This window comes from Cavia porcellus, unplaced genomic scaffold (assembly GCF_034190915.1).
Source record: "Cavia porcellus strain 051 isolate PalLab524CR breed Dunkin Hartley unplaced genomic scaffold, mCavPor4.1 scaffold_5, whole genome shotgun sequence".
NCBI lineage: Eukaryota > Metazoa > Chordata > Mammalia > Rodentia > Caviidae > Cavia > Cavia porcellus.
The window spans coordinates 20,839,248-20,858,697 of record NW_026947488.1 but is presented as its reverse complement, the minus strand read 5'-3'; the positions used below and the strand labels follow the sequence as shown (position 1 = coordinate 20,858,697).

Here is a 19,450-nt window from a genome sequence, read left to right as displayed (position 1 = left end):
AGTCGACGCGGCCGCCGCCTTTTATCGCCTTCCTGATGTCACTGGGGCGTGGGGGCCCGGGCGGCCCGGCGCGCTGGCCAATGGCTGCGCGGCCCCAGAGGCCCAGCGGCGCTGGGCGGGGCGCGCCTGACAGCTCCCCCGCCCCCCGCATCAGCTGACTGGCGGCCGGAACGGCCCGGGAGCCGCCGAGGACTGGCAGAGGACCGGAGCGGAGTGGGACGGCAGGCCTGGCCCAACCCCCACACCCTCCAGGTCCAAGCCCCCGCGCGCTCGCCTTCCGTGCGCGCCACACTTCTGGGCCAAGCTGCTGCTTCCAGCACCACGTCTGCACGCGCTCCTCCCTCAGTGCCCCTTATACTCCCAGCCCCAGCGGGTATCACCCCTAACGAGGCTCTGAAGGAGCGCCGGAACGACGCCTCCTGGGCCCTTTGTTCCCCAGCCGCCCCCGCCCAGTGGGCGACGCTCTGTGTCCTCCCGGCTGCGGGCTGCATGAATGTGAACCGTGCGTGCCAGATTCAGGAGGTCTGCGCGTGTTTGTGTTGCGGGAGGGAGGAGTTGAGGCTCAAGAGTTGTGTTTAGACCCAACTCTCAATGTCGGGACCTTTCTTGGGCCAAAAGGGGTCGCTCCCCTCCTGGCCTGTCCTGTGGCAAAGCCCAAGATAACACTCGCGGCTTCGCGGCTCCCAGCATTCACCCCACCCCCCAAACGCTCACAACCGAGGCGGAGGAGAAACCATTGGCCCCGAGCTTCTGAATCCCTTCCCCCAGCCAGATGCACGCAACCTTAGGCGCTCCACGGGTTGGGGCCCAGGCCAGTCCGGGAAGGTGCCCCGGTGGCTTTCAGAGGCTAGGGAACGGGCCCTGTTTTTGTTTGAACATTTTGTAAAGATTAAGCAGAACCCGGCGCCTGCCTGCAGCCGACAGGCTCAAACAGGCATAAAGTGCGACCCCAAGTGGTCACTGTGTGCAAAGGCGCCCCAAGTGTCCCGCACTTTACCTGGAGGCTTGGACGGCTCCTCGAACTCAGCCAGGTCGGCCTACCCGGCCCAGCCCAAGACCACCGAGAGGGGGCTGTGTGTGTGCCAGAGCCGGAGCCGGGTCAAGTTAACGCTAGAGCCACGCACAGGTCCTCTAGTCCCGTCTTCGGACTAGCCTGAAAACCAGCTCTAGTCGCCTCGCTAAAGTTTCTTGCCCTTGCCTTCCCTTTGGGGATGTGGCTCGGCTGTTCTAGCGGCAGAAAGGTCCTGGGCCGGAGAGGCCCAACGGCCGAAAGTGGAAGCGCACAGCGAGCGGCCCGGGCTGTCTGCGGGAAACCTCCCTGGAGCGCAGACTGGGAGACGGGAGCGCAGCGCGCTAGGGTTTCAGGCAGCGCACTCCGGCCACGCGCACCCTCGGTACCCCGGGCCAGGAGAGCTAAAAGTAAGAGACCGTTAGAGATCACGGCCCTGGCACCGAAAGTGGATACATCGCGAATTCGCTGGACCCGGAGACCTGACCCGCCTCCCACGTCGCCTTCTGTTTTCCAGCTTTGGGTCGCGCTGCGAAAGGCAAGGAGGAGAGTGCGCTGGGTGAGTGTTTTCCCGGCCACTATCTGCTGGGACCGGCATGACCTAACTGCGCAGGGGACCAGCGGGCCACACCTGTATGACAAAGCCAGACTGATTTTTTAACTGTTAATAAAATAGTTGACTCCAATTAATCTGAAAACACTCTTATCTTGCGCTCTCCGAAAGGCTGGGGTAGAAGGTGATCTTAGTCGCTTAATTTTAATAAAATGAATATAGTTTAACTTAAAACTTGAACTAAAAGATTTAAGTCTGCAACCGTACTATTTGGAGAATTTTTTCAGCCTCTTCGAGAAGCGTGGTCCCCACAGAAATGATTCGGCTGCCGGGGGAGAGAGCGCCTGGGCTGTTCTGTTGCGCCGCCCCTGCGGAAGGTCTGCCCGGGGGGACGCACCGCCCTCAATGTGTCCGGTTGCTAGAGCGTGGCGGCGAGCGCACGCTCCGACCTAGCTCAATCGAGAACATTTTGAGGCTACCCTACATCCCTATACAGACTAGGGTTCCGGGGCCTCGGGCCCCCCTGGGACGGGCAAACTCTCAGGTTCTCTCAGAACCCCTGCTCTACAGATCTACAGCAGGCAGAACACTGCCACTGCCACGAAAGATCTGCAGCCTTCAAAGTGCCCTTAACGCAGTAGCCCCTCTCCGTGTGCGCACCAAAAAGTGCAGGCATGGCCCCACTACACACAAACACGAGCGCGCGTGTGCACACACACACACACACACCCGGGTCCTTGCCATCGAGGAAGGAGACCTGAATCTCAGGAGTGTGGTCCGTTAAGGCCCTGGGGATCCCCGAGATCCCAGCCCTGGCGTCCCACCCAAATCTCCCGCAGGCGACTAGCCGCATTTGGGGGTCTCTAGGACCCGCGCTTTGTCTAGGCTGGCTCGTTGCTCTTTGTCCCCTTGCCTCTATCTCTGTTGCGGTCCCCTGGACTTTGATTGTCTCCGATGGTCCCTAGGGATAGTCCTCCCCTTCACCCCCCCCCCCGCAAAAAAATCAGTTCCTTTGAGTCTGTCCCAGCGTGGCCACGCCCTCTTCTACCCATCCCCCAACCCCCAAAAGTGTTAGAAATCCACTCCCGTCGGGCGCGAGTGAGCGACAAGACTGGAAGTTTGCTCGGAGTAAAGGCCACCGTCGCAAGGCAGCCGGCAGCATCTCTGCCCCAGCGGCCCCAGTTCTTGCCCCAGTCTGCTGCGCTCTGCCGCAAGCTTTTTGGCTCTCTCTGCTCGCTGCGCAATGGGCTCTGGAGCTGCGGTCCAGGCCCTGGGTTCCAAATATACCGCCAGACTCAGGGAAGGTACCTGGTCCCTCAAAGACAGTTGGGGTTAGGGGCGCTGCGTACTCACTGCGAGTTCAAGGTGCGCTGGAAGAAAAAGAGAAGGGGTGATGGGACAAGCGAGAGTGGGGAGCTTATCCTGCGTCCTACTGGAAGGAGACAGGAGATAAGGTGCAGTGAGTCCCCAGCCTTGTTGAAGGAGAGCTGAGGGGTGGAGGGGGCCAGCGCCACTTTACTGACAGCTGCCAAATCTCTGATTTCGAGTTTTCACCCCCTAGCAACAACCTTTCCTTACCCACCTCAGGGTGACTAGGGCTATTCATCCAGAAAGGTCAATTTAGGAAACTTTGATTACAAAAGGCCAGGCAAGGGCCCCCTGCAGCCTCCAAGCCTGGGCCACCTGGGGTGGAGCCTGGAGAAGTCATTCGAGCAGCAGTGATTGACAAGCCAGAGCTTGGGCTGCCTCTACCTGCATCTACTGAGCCAATGGGATAAGCAGGAGTGCTGCTGGCCCACCTGGGGGCCCCCCTGCTACAGTCAAGCTCTCACATCCCTGCCTGTGCCCAGAAGATGCTTGGTTTCTCCCAGGGGTCTCCTGAGGGCTGCTTGGGAGCCTCTCTGTGCCTACAAGGGGCCAGTTCATTTGGAGACCTACAAGAGAGCTGTGTGTGCCTGTGCTGTTGTTATCTGGGGAGCCAGAGCTTCCTGGCCTGAGAGACCAGTGGGTTGCCAGGTCCTATTACTGTGGGTCACTAAGAGTGGCCAGTGATACTGCGAGTCCTTCTAGGGAAGGCTGAGTTCTTCTAGGGAAGGTCCTGCATCAGGGGGCAGGACCCCCTTCTGGGAGCCTGCATGCTATTCTCATTACCTACATTGAGCATCACCTGTGTCCTCCAAGAAGCCTGAGGTCTCTGCTGTCTTTTCCAAAGCTCAACAGGAAGCTGTTCTGCTACTTCCACCCCTGGGAACCTCCAGAGGTTTTCCTGCCCTTCCTCCTCCTCCTTCCCAAAGGCAACATCACTTCCACTTTCCCTCAGCCCATGAAAAATCTATCAGATTGAGACACAGAATGTCCAAAAAGGTTACACTTGGAGGGCTGAGTCCTGGTAATCCTTGGGCAGCCAAGGGACTCAGTAGATCTCAGTAGGAAGCCAAAGACACTCTGAGCCTGCAGAATCCCTCACTGGCTGCCCCCCTGGGGGACCAGGAACCCCCTACACACACACACACACACACACACACACACACACACACGAATGCCACATGCACACTGGCTGAGAAGTGGGAATTTTTTGTTAGAAGCATTACACCTGTTTCTTTTTACTTCATTTTAATACAATTGCTAGAAAATTTAGATTACATGTATGGTTCACATTCTATTTCTGTTGAATAACATTGCACTACATAACTAGGAAATATTATCGATGGGATAGTCCACACTGATAGTCACTCCTGTTTGTATAGCAAGTTGCAAAAACTTTTATTTTTCACTTTGTCATTCAACTCTAAGGGGCAGTAATTATTATTATGTCTCTTTTACAGAGACCAGCAGGCAGGTACATACAAATGTACAGCAGCAGTATCCTTAAAAGTTTTGTGCACATCAATTCACTCAGTCCTTGCAGCTGCCCTCAGAGGTGAGTAGTAGGATTATCCCCATTTCAATGAAGTCTGGTAGATGATTTGTTTGAAGTTATCCAGAAGTGATGAGCTGGAACTTAGGGCCCCAAGTCAAAGGCTCTGAACACTGTGAAGTGTGAGGTCTTCATCTTGACTGGGTAGCAGCCTGGAAATCCAAATGTCAGCACATTTCTTCACCATTGTATCTATGGCAGGATTCCCAGCCCTCCATGGGATTAGTGATTCTGTCCAGGTCAATGCTAAGTCTCAACCAAGTGCAGAGTCTCTGCTCAGAGCAGCATGTATGTGCTAATGGTCACACTTTCCCTTCGGTTCCTTCCTCCTGCCCTTTCTATTTCTCTGACTGTGAGGGCTGGTGAGAAAACAAGGTAGAGATACAAGCAAAAGGAGAGAAATGCCAGGTGGGGTGGTACAGGCTTGTAATCCCAGCACTCAGGAGGCTGAAGCAGGAGGATCACTGAATTGAAGGCCAGCCTGGGCTACGTAGTAACTTTAAGACCAGCCTGAATTACACAGCAAGACTCTGTCAAAAAAATAAAAAGTAAAAAGAGCAGAAATATCACAGAGTCCTCAACCCTGGGATGTCCCTTACCCTACCCCGCAGCCAGGTGCCAAATTTGACTCCAAGTCTTGGTCCTGCCTTTGGCTTGAGTTTGCCCTTTTCCCCCAATGCATCGATCTCTTAAATACCAGAAAAGAGAAAGAGAGGGAGGAAAAAGAGAAGGAGAAGGAAGAGAAGAAAGAGCAGCTGAGTGCCACTCACAGCCTCCGTGCAGGGAGGCATAGGACACCCCCACCAACTCCCAGCCAGTGTTGGACACTCTGATACCTCACTATGGTTCCAGGGTGAAAGCTGTCACCTCCCAGAGCCCCAACCATCACCCACCTCTCCCTCCACCTCAAGATCTCACTGGCTTCCCCCTGCTGCCCTCACATTCACTTAGGCTACGCTCAGCCACAGAGGCTCCAGCTCCGAATTCTCTGCTGCTCCACAGAGAAGTGAGGCCTGGCTTCACGTTACATGCATCTATGACTCTGATAATTCTACCTACGCCCTTCACTCCCTGGCTTACATAGAAATTCCTCTGTTATTCAGACAAGAACCAGACTCCTCAGCATGGCCTTTGGACTGAGTAGACCCCAAAAATTCACATTTTAACAAGTTTCCTAGGTAATTCTCCCGCATGGGACCCAATGGCTCCTGGAAGGTCTCTGTGTGCCCAGCACACAGTGCAATGCGACATGTGAGGAATTCAACTACAGCGTCAGAATGAGTGAAGGAATGCAGGAGATGATCCGCCAGGCAAACACAGAGCGTGCCTTGCTGCGTGCCATCTCGGAACCCTCAAGCCCTTCCCGCATGTCCTCCAGGGCCCTCCAGTCTTCGTCCTCAGTAACCATCCCTGCACCAGGCTACACTCCTTCCTCCCAGAACTAACGACAGTTCAGGGAAGCTGCATGGGCTGAGTCCTGCAGCCACCCTGGCCTTCTTGTCTTCCTCCTCCTTTGTCTAGATGCTCTTCAGGACCCAGCATCTCAGCTCCCCAACCCATCACACCTTGGGGGACAAATCTCGAGGTACAGAGAAAGCAGGTCATCTTCTGTGACTGCTCTGGTATCTGCAGCCTGCAACAGACAGAGGGAACAATGCTGTCCGCTATGCCCAAACCCAGGCCAGGTCAGTCAGAAGCTCCCGTGGTCACTCAGTTTTCTTTGTCCCATCTTCTTTGTAAAATGAAGTGTACAAGGCACACAAGACCACGTTCTCACTGGAAAAATGCAACCGTATAGTTTTTAACAGCTATGTCTGGAGCCACGGCATGCTTTTAATTTTTGCTCAGCAACTTCTGTGTAAAAAGATCTAGGTCTTCTTCCCTTCCTTTCTTCTTTCCTTCTTTCCTTTCTTTCTTTGTTGATTCATTTTTTTCTTTTTTGTTTTTTTTTTGAGACAATATCTCACTATGTAGCCCAGGCTAGCTAAACTCACCGTCTTCCTGCCTCAACCTTCCAAGCGCTATTTCTTCCTTTCTAACTAAAGCACAGCATTCCACACAATAAATGGACTTTTTAAAATCCAGTCCCATATTGATGGGCAGTTAAGCCATTTCCAATCTTCATTACTGCAGTAATGTTCCCACTAACAGCATTTTACATGCTTCTTTTAGCCTCTGTGTGAACATTTCTCTACAAAGAAAAAAAAAAAGAAGGAATTACTGGATCAAAAGATATGCAGATAAGATTGCAGAGAAGAGATGATACTTGATGAAGGTTTGAAGATTAAACAGCAATATTTCAAATACAAATGCCAGAAGACCTGCTGAACAGACACTGAGAAAGACTCTGCACAAAGATAGTTCGTGTGTTGCCTGGGACACTTTGGGGAACCTGGAAATAAAATGCAGGCTTTCGTAAGAGCCAACACGTGAGAGTCCCTGAGTATCATGTCAAAGAGGTGGAGCTCTATTCTAAGGACCAGAAGATCATCTCTCTATGAGCTGACATCTTTTTTGGTTCTTTGCCAGATACATAGTAGGTGCTTAATAAATATTTATGGAAATAAAGAAGAGAATCCCAAAGGTATTTAAGTATCATGCTTAATTCTCTTTCATCTCTCAATACCAGAAACTGAATTTATTCTGAATGCTGGAGAGATGGCACAGACATGTGGCGCTTAGGAACCCTTTCCTGGGTTTCAGCCCCCAGCTCGGCCTCATGCCAGGTCCCTTTCACCTCTGCCTCTTAGAGATTGCTTTTGGTTTCTGTGTTGACAACCCCTGTTTCTGTGTTTGGAGCGGCTGTTCAGTGCCATTTCCTGATTTAATATCAGCACCAGCATGGAACAAGGATGCACAGTTAGCAGTTTTTGCTCCAAGTATTTTTCAAGTTCCTTTTTGATGTAAGGGTTGGGTTTGCAGCTTCCCAATCTTGCCGAGCAGGGAGGGAGAGACTAGGGGAAGGAGCTGGGAGGTGGAGGTGGAAGATTTTCATCCAGTCCAGCTCAGCTGAGAAATTCCAAGCTCCTTTTCAGAAAGAGGACAGTGGAGGGTCACCAAAGTCAAGAAAGAAGGCTGAAGTGTGTACTGGCAAGTGTAGCTTCTGAAGAAAGAGTAGGGCTGTCCCTCTGTGTGAGTGTAAAGATGTACACAGATGTCTCTGCATATATGTCTCTGCACAGGAACAAGGGTAGACTCTGGAGAAGAGTTCTGTGGGAGGGGGAGAAATGAGATCCTGCAGCAGGTCACACAGGTTCTTAGGGTTTGGCAATCTATGATGCCAGTCCTTCCCTGGGTCCTATTCCCTCTGTGTGTGTGTGTGTGTGTGTGTGTGTGTGTGTGTGTGTGTGTGTGTGTTTGTGTGTACACTGTCCCATGAACATGTAATGTATCTTTTGATGCACTGATCACAGCCTAGCCAAAAAAAAATCTGTTCCTATTAGAAGGTAATCTCTCATCAGTCCTTCAGTCCATTCTTAGTATTCAGCCCTGCAGAAGTCCTTGGGCATAATAGATGCTCAGTCAAAACCAAAACAAAACTGAGTGCCACTGACTCCTGTGTCTAGCTTAAGTTTTCCTTTGGTCCAATGTTGTTCTCATACTTTGGTATTTTAAATTGTGCCATGTTAGATTAGTTAAATTTTTCATAGATAGTGAGGCTAAAGATCGCATAAGTTAAATCACTCACCAGAGGCCAAAACTACCAAGTGGCAGAGAGTGGAATCAAAGCCTGTTTGACTTTTGCATTGCTCTAGACTGCTCTGGCTGGGGGAGGGGCTGAGAAGGAACCTAAGAGGTTCATGTCTCTCTGTGCACTCAAAGTGCCTCCTCCCTGGCTTTGTTAACTGCACGTCCCCCAAGAGTGCCCTTTGGGGCTCGCAGTCAGCTCATTCCATCAGCTACTGGCTAACTCCAAGCAGAAGTCTCCCCAACTGGCCCATGTTTCCATAGCACCTTATATACACTGTGCCTAATGACGAATTACCTCCAATTACCTCCGTCTACCACCAAATTCAGCCTTTCTAAGACCAAAACCAAGTCTAAGTCACTCTGGGGTCCCGGGCATCAAGAACAAAGGGGCCTGGAAATGCAAGGACAGGATAGTCAGACAAAGGAAGGCCAGTGTACTCTTCAACGCGACACGGTGAGGAGGGTTTGGGATCCTTGTGAATAAATCTATTGCTTTGGGTTTTACAAGTGCAGCTGCACTCCCCAGCATGACCACCAGGGGCCTCATCAACCCCCAGGCGGTGCGCTTCTCTATCCTTAGCTACTGTGAGTTGGTGCACACTAGCCAAAGCCCTCTAAAGGGCCCAGGCCACTCTGGTACCCCAACTTTGCAAAGCTCGAGCATCTGCTCAGCTGCCAGTGGCCCGGTGGGTAGCCCCAACCAAAGAAGAGTTATTTTTATTTATTTCTTCTTAATCATGAACTTAATTTAGCTGCTAATCAGGTTACCATGGTGACTTGCTCTGGATTTATAGCAGTTTCCTAAAGCGCCTTTTTCTCACTCTTCGGGCAAATGAATAAAATTGGGGTGATGCACAAAGCGCATGAGTATCAAATGTCCTAGGAAAAGGTCAGATGCAGGTTCGCACTTGCCATTTGCCCTGCCTAATGCGATCTAAAATGAGCCATGATTCTCGGCAGATACCAGGTGCCCCTCTTCTGCCCTCACTTTAAAGTCTTCAATAGATCCCAACTACCAACCAAGTAAGGTCTGAAAATTCTGTGATTGCTTTCAAGCTCTGCCATTCTAGCCTCTCCCTTGGCCCAGCCCTCCCCCACGCTCTGCCTTCTGGCTCCCCCGTGCTATTTGTTTCATGTTCATTTTTGCCTCTGCACTTACACTGGGCCCTGGGCCTGAAAAGCCCTTCTCAGACAGTCAGGGAGTCCTTAGGCTCAGAGATCTCCAAAAAGGTTAATTCTTCTTTCATCTATCATGGCCTGGCTGGTCTCAGGGTCACTCCTTGCCCAATATGTTGGGAACAACTTTGAGCACTTTTACTGGTCCCACTATCAATCTGGCAGGGGCCAGGGTACTGGCCAGCCCAAGAGACAGGATAAAGAGGCAGTGGAAAGAGAAAATAAGAGGTCAGCATTTTGACAGCTTGCTGTATTTCACTGTCCAGGACCCTCAAGTCATGTCCCAGCCAGGTGACTAGAGGCAGAAGGTCTCAGTTCATCTCACTCATTGGCTCCAAAGCACTTCTGTCTTGGACCAACAACATACCCCCCCATCCCTATCCTCTGGCTCCCAGAAGGAACAGCGTCTTCAAGTTGGAGACCACAGTTTCCAGGATTTCCCTGAGGACCTTGTGGCCGGCTGCCAATCAGTCCTGGGATCAGCCACAGTCCATTAGCGAATGCCCAGGGCTAAAGGCGCCAACAGAGCCCCTGAGCTTTGGCGCCAGCTCCTACCCAGGGAACCCAAAGCCACCTTCAATTATTGTCTTGGCCTTTGTAATCAGATGGGCTGGGCCACAGGCAATGGGCTGGTTCACTTGGCTCAGAAAGACCCCAGCCTCCAGCTGGAGCATCCTGAGCTCTCCAACCAGGTGCCCTCTGTGTTTGAATATAGGTGTAAGTCCCACTGGAAACCTCTCTTTGAACTTCCTGAGTCACAGGAGGAGCAACTTGGCCCCTTTGCAGCAGCCTGCACAGGGCTGCAGCTGTATAAACTCATTAAGTTACTGCTCCTCTCTGAGCCTCACTTCCCTCATCTGGAATACAAGGCTATGTCGTGGCAGATATACTGGCACTGATAATCATGAGCTTACTTTTATTCCTGGCCCTTTCAGAACTTGGAATCAAAAGTACTAGTTTCAAATCCTGGCTCTGCACATTTATTTGATTTTGGTTCCATTATGAGAACAGGAGACAGGAGAGTAAGTTCTCAGAATGCCTTCAGGAGTGTGAAGTCATCAGACCCATACTTCTACAGCAGTGACAAGAAGCAGATGCCTCTGACATGCCAGGCAAGTCCTGAAGTGCTGCAGTGACTTCAGAAGGGATATTTGTCCATTTCTGCCTCCAGAGGTGTTCTGGCCAAAATGAACCTGACTCGGAGGAGTTTAGGGTGGGAGGTAAAAGGACAGATCTCTCTCTGGGTGTGGGAGAGGCAGGGCATCCAGACACAATTGCCCAAGCCAGAGAGTCTGAGGTTCTAATCCTAGCTCAGTAGAAAACTTCCTGTGTGATCTTGGGCAAGCCATTTAACTTCAGAAATTCAGGTAAGTTTTTTGGTTTAGAAGTAAAATCTCACCCAAATGAGGGTGGAAATTTATGTTCTCCAGCTCCCCTTCTAGCATGTAAGCTATTAAGCTCTGGCCCATCCAACAGAAGACAGGAGAGAGACGGGCACCCTGAGTGAACTATGTAACTGGGGCCCCATACTCTAGCCTGTGCTCACCTTCAGGTAAGATTAACTGGTGCCCATTCCTGGTGAGGGCTCAATAAACACCCGGAGTGAAGGAGCATAGAGAATTCCCTTTAATATGCTGTATGCCACACAGCATTGTGTTTTACATGCACAGGTTCTGAACCTAATTGTCCGGGTTCAAATCCTAGCTCGGCCCTTTACTAGCTGTGCAGCCTTAAAAAAGTTCCCTACCCTGTCTGTGTCTCTCCTCTTCATAGTTTGTATTATACAACTAATACTTGCACACGCTCCATGAGATTGTTGGAAGATATGTGAATAATTGTACTCTAAGCACAAAAGTTGTGTGCTGATGTTTATGCACAAAACATCTATCTCAGTTATTAGTTGTCAGTTATTATTATGAATCCCATCTTACATTCAAGAGAACTGAGCAGCACAGATAATGCTGCTCACCTGGGCTGGTGCTTTAAATCACTGTGTTTGCTTTTAGCCCTTGCTGCTCCCACTTCTGCTCAAAATGATCAATAAGCTTAACTGACTTGTTTTGCAAAACAAGTTCATATAGCAGTGGAAACAGAGATGAGAGTAGGAGTTAATTAAGGACAGGGAGAGCCACAGATCAATCTTAACATCATTAAAGAAGAGACGAGCAGACATTTAGGTATGATTCAACAAGGGGAACACAATACCATCTACAAAGACTTCTAGGCCAAGATTAAAAATGACTCTGCTCAGGTCTTGACATCTGGCTATCTGTTTCCCAGAAACACAGGGAACGGAGGAACAGGCTAAGTAGCACCAGGAGGAAGTGACAGCTATACTCACAATGCAAATCCATCAACAGAACACAAGACCCAGGTTTTCCCAAAACTTGATCACAGTTCAAAAACAGAAATAAACAGGATTTTCAAAAAGAAAAATAAATAACATTTTTAAATGTAAGAAGAAAACTGGGGCTATTTGAAAGAAATATAAGAGACCTAATGATCAAATGCTATGTTTAGAGCCTGACTCAAACAAACTAAATATAAAAACACATTCTTGAGTCAATCAGGAATATCTGACTATTGACCAAATATTAGACTTTAAAGGAGTTGCATTTTATTTTGTTAGATGCAAAAATGACATTGTGGCTAGGCCTGTATCTACTAAAAATATCACTTAAACTGCTTATGTATGAAATGAACTGATGTCTAAAATTTGTTTTACATATTCTGTCAAGGGGGTGGTGTCAGAGTTATGGAAGGGATTGTGGCAATTTCTCTTCTTTTATATGTTTTAAAAATGTTATAATAAAGAGCTTAAAGCAGAGGATGAAGGCAAACCACTGAGCAGGAAGAGTTACAAATGCAGGTTTCAGAAACACTGATGTTGGGTGAGGTTTGGACACATAGAATTGGGAGAGATCAAGAGGGTTCCTCAGCCTCTTGCCAATACGAGAAGCAGCATGTTCTTCACCCAATCTGAGGCCATTCAAGGAAAAACAAACTTTTGCTTACCACCTTGAAATTCCTTCATTCTTTCCCTCATTCACAAATTCATCCATTCACCACCACCCAGTCAGTCATTTGTCCATCCAACCATCCACACATTCATTCAACTGTGCATCTGCCCATGTATTTGTCCAGTGAACACACCCATTTATTGAGATCCTACAATGTACCCAGATGCTGAGAAAGGCACTGGGAATTCATCTGCCATCTTGTTCTCATGGTATTGATATGTGGGGTACAAGGGAGGATCACATACTGTTTGCATCTGCCATTACCTAAAAAGAGCTTCACAACCATGAAAATTCTGAGTAGAAAGCAGGCCATCTCATAGAGGAGTTTAACATGGTGGGGCATGACTTACTTTTGCTGGGGGATGGTCTGGGAAGTTTCTAGTAACATTTAAGATGAAACTTGAGTGATGAGAAGGACAGAGCCTCATAACAGCCCCTCAGAAAGACATTTGGGCCAAGAGAACAGTAAAAGCAAATGTCCAGGAGCAGCAAGGAGTAGGGACTTGGGGTCAATTGTTCATTAGGCCAGGTGACAAATATTCCTGTGAGGTACCAAAGGAGATACTGAAAAAGTTTGTATATGTGTTGCTAGAGAAAGTAGTCTACTTCTTTAAATGATTTTAACTTGGGAACAAGATGGAGAGGAACAGAGGGAGGCTGCCCTCCATCAGAGAAGAGGCTGCTCCAAAGGAAACCACTGGAATTACTGGGTGAGTAATGCTCTCTCCTCCCCAGATATTTCAAAACCATTGGGGAAAAGCAGGCCTCAGATATGCTCAGGACCCCCCTTCTTACAGTCAGTACCGATTCGGGGAAGGACATCCTAGCCAACTGTGGGGATAGTGCCCAGTGTTAATGCCCCTGAGACAATAGTCTGTGAAATTCAGATGTGTCGCTGTCCATCTCTTTGAGTCAGCACTGTATTTGGAAAATGGGCCCAGAACAGGGCTGGCATGGGCCGAACATTTGACTTTTCCACGTGACTTTCCATGCTTTGAACATGTTCAAATGATTAGAAGCTGGGATGATAAGCCCCACTTTTCAGTAAGGAAAGTTAAGCTCTTACACAACTTGCACAAGTTCAACAGCACTCGGGTCTATTTGAGTTCCAAGGATAAAGGCTACACTGTGCTCTTCTATATCAGATGTGCAGCCACCTGGGGTGGCTGGTTCCCAGGGGCTATTAGGCTCTTCTTCTAATTTTCCATGTAGGAAACCAAGGGTGGCTTCCAGCTCTCAATTCATTCCAGAAAACCAAGTGAATATACCCAAAGCCAAGCAGCAGGCTGCGCTCCTGCAGAACCAGTTGTTTACTTCCTCCTCTGGAACCTTGATGCTATAGGGACCCAGCTGCAAATCATATGTAGTGTTTGGGCTCTCATCAGAGCAGCATGTGAGGAGGCACCTGCACTCACAGGACTCACACGCATCCCTGGGCACTGATCCCAGCTCTTTGACTCAGGAACACTGTGCCTGACTCAGCTCTGAGATCCCAGCAGAGTCTGTCCAGAAAATCACATAGCAAATGTTTGCTGAATAAAAGAACAGATCTTTAGTATTGGACATGTTGCAAAAAAACTCATCTTGAGACAGATTTTTTAAAAAGACGGCTTTTAAAATAAAGAGAGATTTATTCTGTTTTATTTTGCTTGACTTTATTCTCTTTAAAATGAAAAATTTTTAAAAAGCAAAGACAGAAAGAAATGCTTATAGAATACAGTTCATTATAAAAACCAGGCTACAAACCTATATAGCAAAATAAGACAAAACAAAAACCTGCATAAATCCAGTGTAAATTTAATGATGTAAGATAACAGGCATATATTTGTGCACAGCAAAAGTCCTGAATAAAAATGTAAACCAAAACATTAACAGTCATATCACCGTGGAGTTGGCTTATGCATAATTTTTTCCTTTTTGAATATTTTTATCCAAAATGTATTAAAAGAGCATGTACAATTGTCCAGTAAATAGGCAAAACTGTTAACTGTTTTAAATAATAAAGTTTAGGCTACCGCCTGCCTCTCTGAACTCAGAGCTAGGCTGCTGAATGCCAGCTAAAGCCCTGGCATTCTGTGCACATAAGAGAGTGGGAGCTCTCCTAGATTCTTGGGGCCCAGGGCTTACAAAATTCATCCCATGGCACCAGGAGCTGCCAGTTTCCAGGCCAGGGCCTCAGAGTGAACAGTATCGATGCCAGGCCTAACAGCGATCTGCCAAGTCCTCGGCATAACCAAACACATTTCCATGACTCTTTTCTCCATCGAAGTCAGTAAATCAAAGCACATCTCATACACAAGGTGGGCCCTTTCTGGTAAAACACAAAAAAACTTAATCTTTGGTCCAGAAGCAGTAGATTGCGGCGGCAAGTCGGCAGCCAAAACCATTAATCTTTGCCGCGTTCCCCAACTGGCCTGAGTAGTAAAGAAGATAATACCCCAGCAGAATCAGTGACCCACTACAAATTGGTCCTGAAAGGTCCACCAGCATAAATAGACTTTTGCTGATCCAACACTTGTTAGGAACCCCAACAAAGAGACTATTGGCTCATCTGATGAGCCGCTTGCAATGGGCCCTTGCAATGGCTGGTGATGGATGACCACCCTCCCTTGGAGGGGAAGATGCAGCTCCTGGTATGGGGCCCTTTCTCATCTTAAATTTGTCCTCAATAAATCACAGGTGCAGAGAAGCCGGCATCAGTTTCATTACACCTACATGCTCCAGTATCAATCACGCCACCATGGCTGCCTGTCTGGGAGCAGTTCATTTCAAGTGGCTTTTTCTGTCCTGATTCTGTTTCTGCTACAGTGCATGCCTCCAAAGGGCTGGGGTCCAGAGGGTGGAGGAAGAGAAAGGTCCCTATTCCCTTGGCCTCAGCACCTACTCCCTCCTCCTTCTCTGTTAACTATTCCCCAGTTGCTGTCATTCGGAGCTCAGGACCCAACATTTGTGCAAGCTGATGAAAGCTTTGGATCAGAAAGAGTTACTTACAGATAATGGCTCTGACATTCATCATCGTGAAGCAGATCACTTCACTAAGGTTCAGTTTCTATACCTGGAAAATGGGCTAATGGCACCTACCTGTGTAGATTAAATTCAATCATGTATACAAAAAGCCTATCATAATGAAGGGTGCAAAGCACAGCGTCTGCTGCAGATAGGCTCTCACCTGCACAAGCCTGGCTTCAATGCTGGCTAAACAGCAAGTATACAGGGATGGCTGATCCTGCTTTCTTTCTGGTGCCCAGGCCCACAAGCAAATGGAAAAGCTGTTGTTCTTCTCCATGTCCACTGGCCTGAACTAGTCCTGCAGCCAGTAAACGTGTGTCTCTTTGGATCAGAATTTATAGAGATGCTGCCATAACTCATTTTTTTTTGCCTTGTTCCTATCGTTGTAGGCAGTTAAAATACACGTAAAACTAATGACATTAGTGAGCTCTCAGATCTCTTCTTAATGCACATAATCAAATACTTCAATGTCATTATATATATATATATATGGGTCATCATAAAAGCTGTGAGCTTTTTTGTGAAGAATCATAAATGGGAATAAATAGTTTCTTTTATGCCAGTTCAAATTCAGTCTTCCTGTAGCCACCAAAGGCAGGATGTCATACCCCTCCAGTGCTGCCAGAGGCCTCCTGCAGAGGACACAGCCCAGCTGCCTCCGCTGTGAGGTGGAGGGCTCAGGGCCCAGGGGCAGCCCTACAAATCATTAACCAAATGAGCAGGTCTTTGAGCGGAAGAAAAAGGGAAGCAAAGGATCCTGCCCCTGAGCTTCTCAGGAGTGTCAGACAGAACAAGCTTTTCAAAAAGACATTTCCATTCACTCTAAACCTACAAGACAGCCCGAGTGACAGGGCCACTATTTTTTTAAATAGAAAAGCTAGGGAGGATGTTGAGAGGGGAGGCTGAGAAACAGGAAGAAGAGGGAGATAGGGAAAGGAGGAAGAGGCAGGAGGAGAGGGGGAGGCTCAGAAAGCAGGTAGTCAGAGGAAGACAGAAAAGGAAATGCGACAAACTTCATCCCACAGTGCGGCGGTTCATCAGCTCTGCACACTGGCTCAGAATCTGGAGACAGACCCCACAGAGTGAATGTACAGGCAACACATCTCAGAGAACAAGAAAACGATGCTGATGATGATGATTCTGAGCACTAACTATGTGTCCAGTCTGCTGTGTAAGTTCTATAAAAGTAGGTCCTCATTTAATCTTCTAACAACTCTTTAGGATATAGCTGGCAGCAGTGGCATACACCTATAATCCCAACACTCCGGAAGGTCAAAGCACAAAGCTCAAAACTTCAAGCCTTGCTGGGGCAATTTAGCATTTAGCAAGACCCTACCTTAAAACAAAATTAAAATAATAGTGAGTACTGGGGATATAGCTAATTGCAAAAATCCTTAATTCAATCTCTAGTATCAAAATAAAAAAATAACTATTAAATTTCATCAGTTCTAAGATGCATACTTTCATTTGCTCATCCCTGCAACTGAGAAGCTTTTTACTATCACTATTGGCTAGCAGCAAACAGTCTTGACATCACTGTCCTATCTGGGAATGCACATCAAAGTCTGCAGAATGCGTATTTGCAGCTTAATATCTAAGGACAAAAGAGTAGTGTTTTTTTTTTTTTAAAAAAATGCTACCACTAATGCTTGCAATGTGACAGAAAATGATAGTGTTTTTAAAAAATGAAAATGACAATGCTGAGTTAGACTCTGAATATGAAGAACTTTTAGAACTACTTTAAGTAAATTATTTCATTTATATTTCCATATATATATATGCACAAAGTCTTTAAAACAAAAATCTGTGTAAGTCTATGCTTGAGAGGTCTTTTCACTTGCACAAAATTAAAATTATAGGTGAAAAAAGTATTATATCCAAGTTTCATTGGCAGTAGTCCTATTTTTCTTGGTGTTTCATAAAATAAGGGCAACATGCAAGCACTGTAAGTCCCATCTTATAGATAAGCAAACTGAGTCACACTTATTCCTTGCTTGAAGCCACAAAAAAGTCAGAATGCCAGGTCTTTCTAACTCCAGAGCTTATGTTCTCAGCCACCCTTCTCTGACATCCAGCTTTGAATGCCAGCTTTGCCACTTATTGACACTTATTGCCACTTAGTGATCTGGGAGAATAACTTCTAATCTCAGAGGCATAAGAAGAGATGCTAAAAAATCTGCTTCTCAAAATTATGAGCAAGAAAACCTATATGTGAAAATGTTCAGTACAGGGCCATACTCCAAGAAGGGGCCCAAAATGTGGGAGTCGAATGAGGGTCTGCATGCAGGTCTACATCACATCTGAAAAGCGACACACACACACACACACACACACACACACACACACACACACACACACCTCTGCTGCTCTGCAGAGACTGACAAAAGATTTTAATGGTACTGGGAGCTCAAATCTTGTGCTGCAACAGTGAGCAGTGGTAGAAGATACTTTTAGTCCTACCTCAGGACAACCAGTTTATTTATACTTCTCAGTGCCTGCAAGCTGCTCACACTTCCTTCCTACTAACACAACAGCAGCCATGGCGACCATCGTTAATGCATTCAGCTATTATTACTGCTAATATCCATCGAGGACTCACACTGCACCTAACTGTGGCAGCACTGTCCTAAAGCCTTGACACAAAGCCTTTATCCTCACAACAATTCCAGGAGTGTATGGAGAGTGTGGTCTGTGATGAACACATGTTTTCCCACAGGCGTCCTGCACCACCCAGAGAACAAATGAATCCAGTTTGAATTTGGTATTCTGGTGGGTTCACTGATTCCTCTCCTTTAGTTCTGAGACTTAAATTGACTTTTAAAAGGCATAAAGGAGGTCTTTCCCCTGCCAATCCCCTAAATAAAACATGAGAACTGTAAAGATTTTCAAAATATAACTAACTATAAGTCATGACCACACATAATCCCATTGCAGAGAGCATATCTCTGTTACAGATCGGACATAGTTTAAATATGTCCCCAAAAGGTTCCTGTACTTGAAGAATGGTCCCCAGTGTGGTGATTATGATATGGAACTTTTAACAAGTGGGGCCTCTTTGGAGTGCTTGTAGAAGAGACTGACCAATCACAGTCTCCCCATGGCTTCCTGTTTAGAGATGGGGTCTCTTCCTCATGCCTACCTGCTGCCACTGCAGTGCTATCATGAAGTTCTCACCAGACTTCAGCTGATGGCAGCTTCGTATCCTTGCACTTCCATTACTATGCATTATACTAAGTCTCTTTTCTTTATAAATTTAACCTGCCTCCAGTGTTTTGTTATAACACAAAATAGACTCGACCACCCTGTCATTCACATTTTTGTTTCCTTCCATTCTTGTTTCTATCCACCTTTTACACAGTTATTATACATTCAACTTTGTATCTTACTTTTTCACTTAGCATAACATGTCCCCAATTTTTAGAGCCTCTTTAACAGCTTCATTTTTACCACTATTAATATCATCAAATGATCAGACCATATTGTACTTAAGCATTCCCTTAATTGCTATGTGGTACATAGCAATTTCCAGTGCCCTATTGGAGACCTGTATGCCTACTGCTTTGTCTATATTCTTATTTCCCTGAGGTAACATTTTTTACAATAACATTACTGAGCCAAATAACTTAATTTTCAAGGCTTGCTAGTTATTGTCAAGCTGCAACGTATATTTAAGAATGTGTGGTTCAATACATCCTTCTCAACATTGATTATTAACATTTCAAATTCTCTGTTACTTTGATAATAGTAACTTTTTGATTGTTTTAAATTAACATGTCTTTGTTTCTTGTAAACATGAACTCTTTTTGTCCAACCTTATCGTATAATTATATGTGAATTTGCAGAGTGATAGCAATGTAGTTCAGAGGCCCTGCTAAATCAGGCTGCCTGGTTTTGAACCCTGGTTTCCACTGATGACATGTGTGATCTGGGGATGATTTTTTTTTTTTGGTACCAGGGATTGAACTCACGACCTTGTGTTTGCCAGGCAGGCACTTATGTTGCTGAGCTAAATCCCCAGCCCCGATTATTTACCTTCTTAAAGCTTTACTTGTCCTTGTCTTTTAATAGAGATGAGG

General features: G+C 47.1%; 1 long non-coding RNA gene across 1 annotated transcript in view; it reads right to left on the bottom strand.

The window, feature by feature from the left end:
* Positions 1 to 4,158: 4,158 nt before the first annotated feature.
* The window catches only part of LOC106027208 (uncharacterized), a 29,982-nt gene continuing 14,690 nt past the window's right edge, over positions 4,159 to 19,450 (bottom strand). The window contains exon 3 of the long non-coding RNA XR_001200772.3: positions 4,159 to 6,670. This is a non-coding gene — a long non-coding RNA (uncharacterized LOC106027208). The remainder of the gene's footprint in view (positions 6,671 to 19,450) is intronic.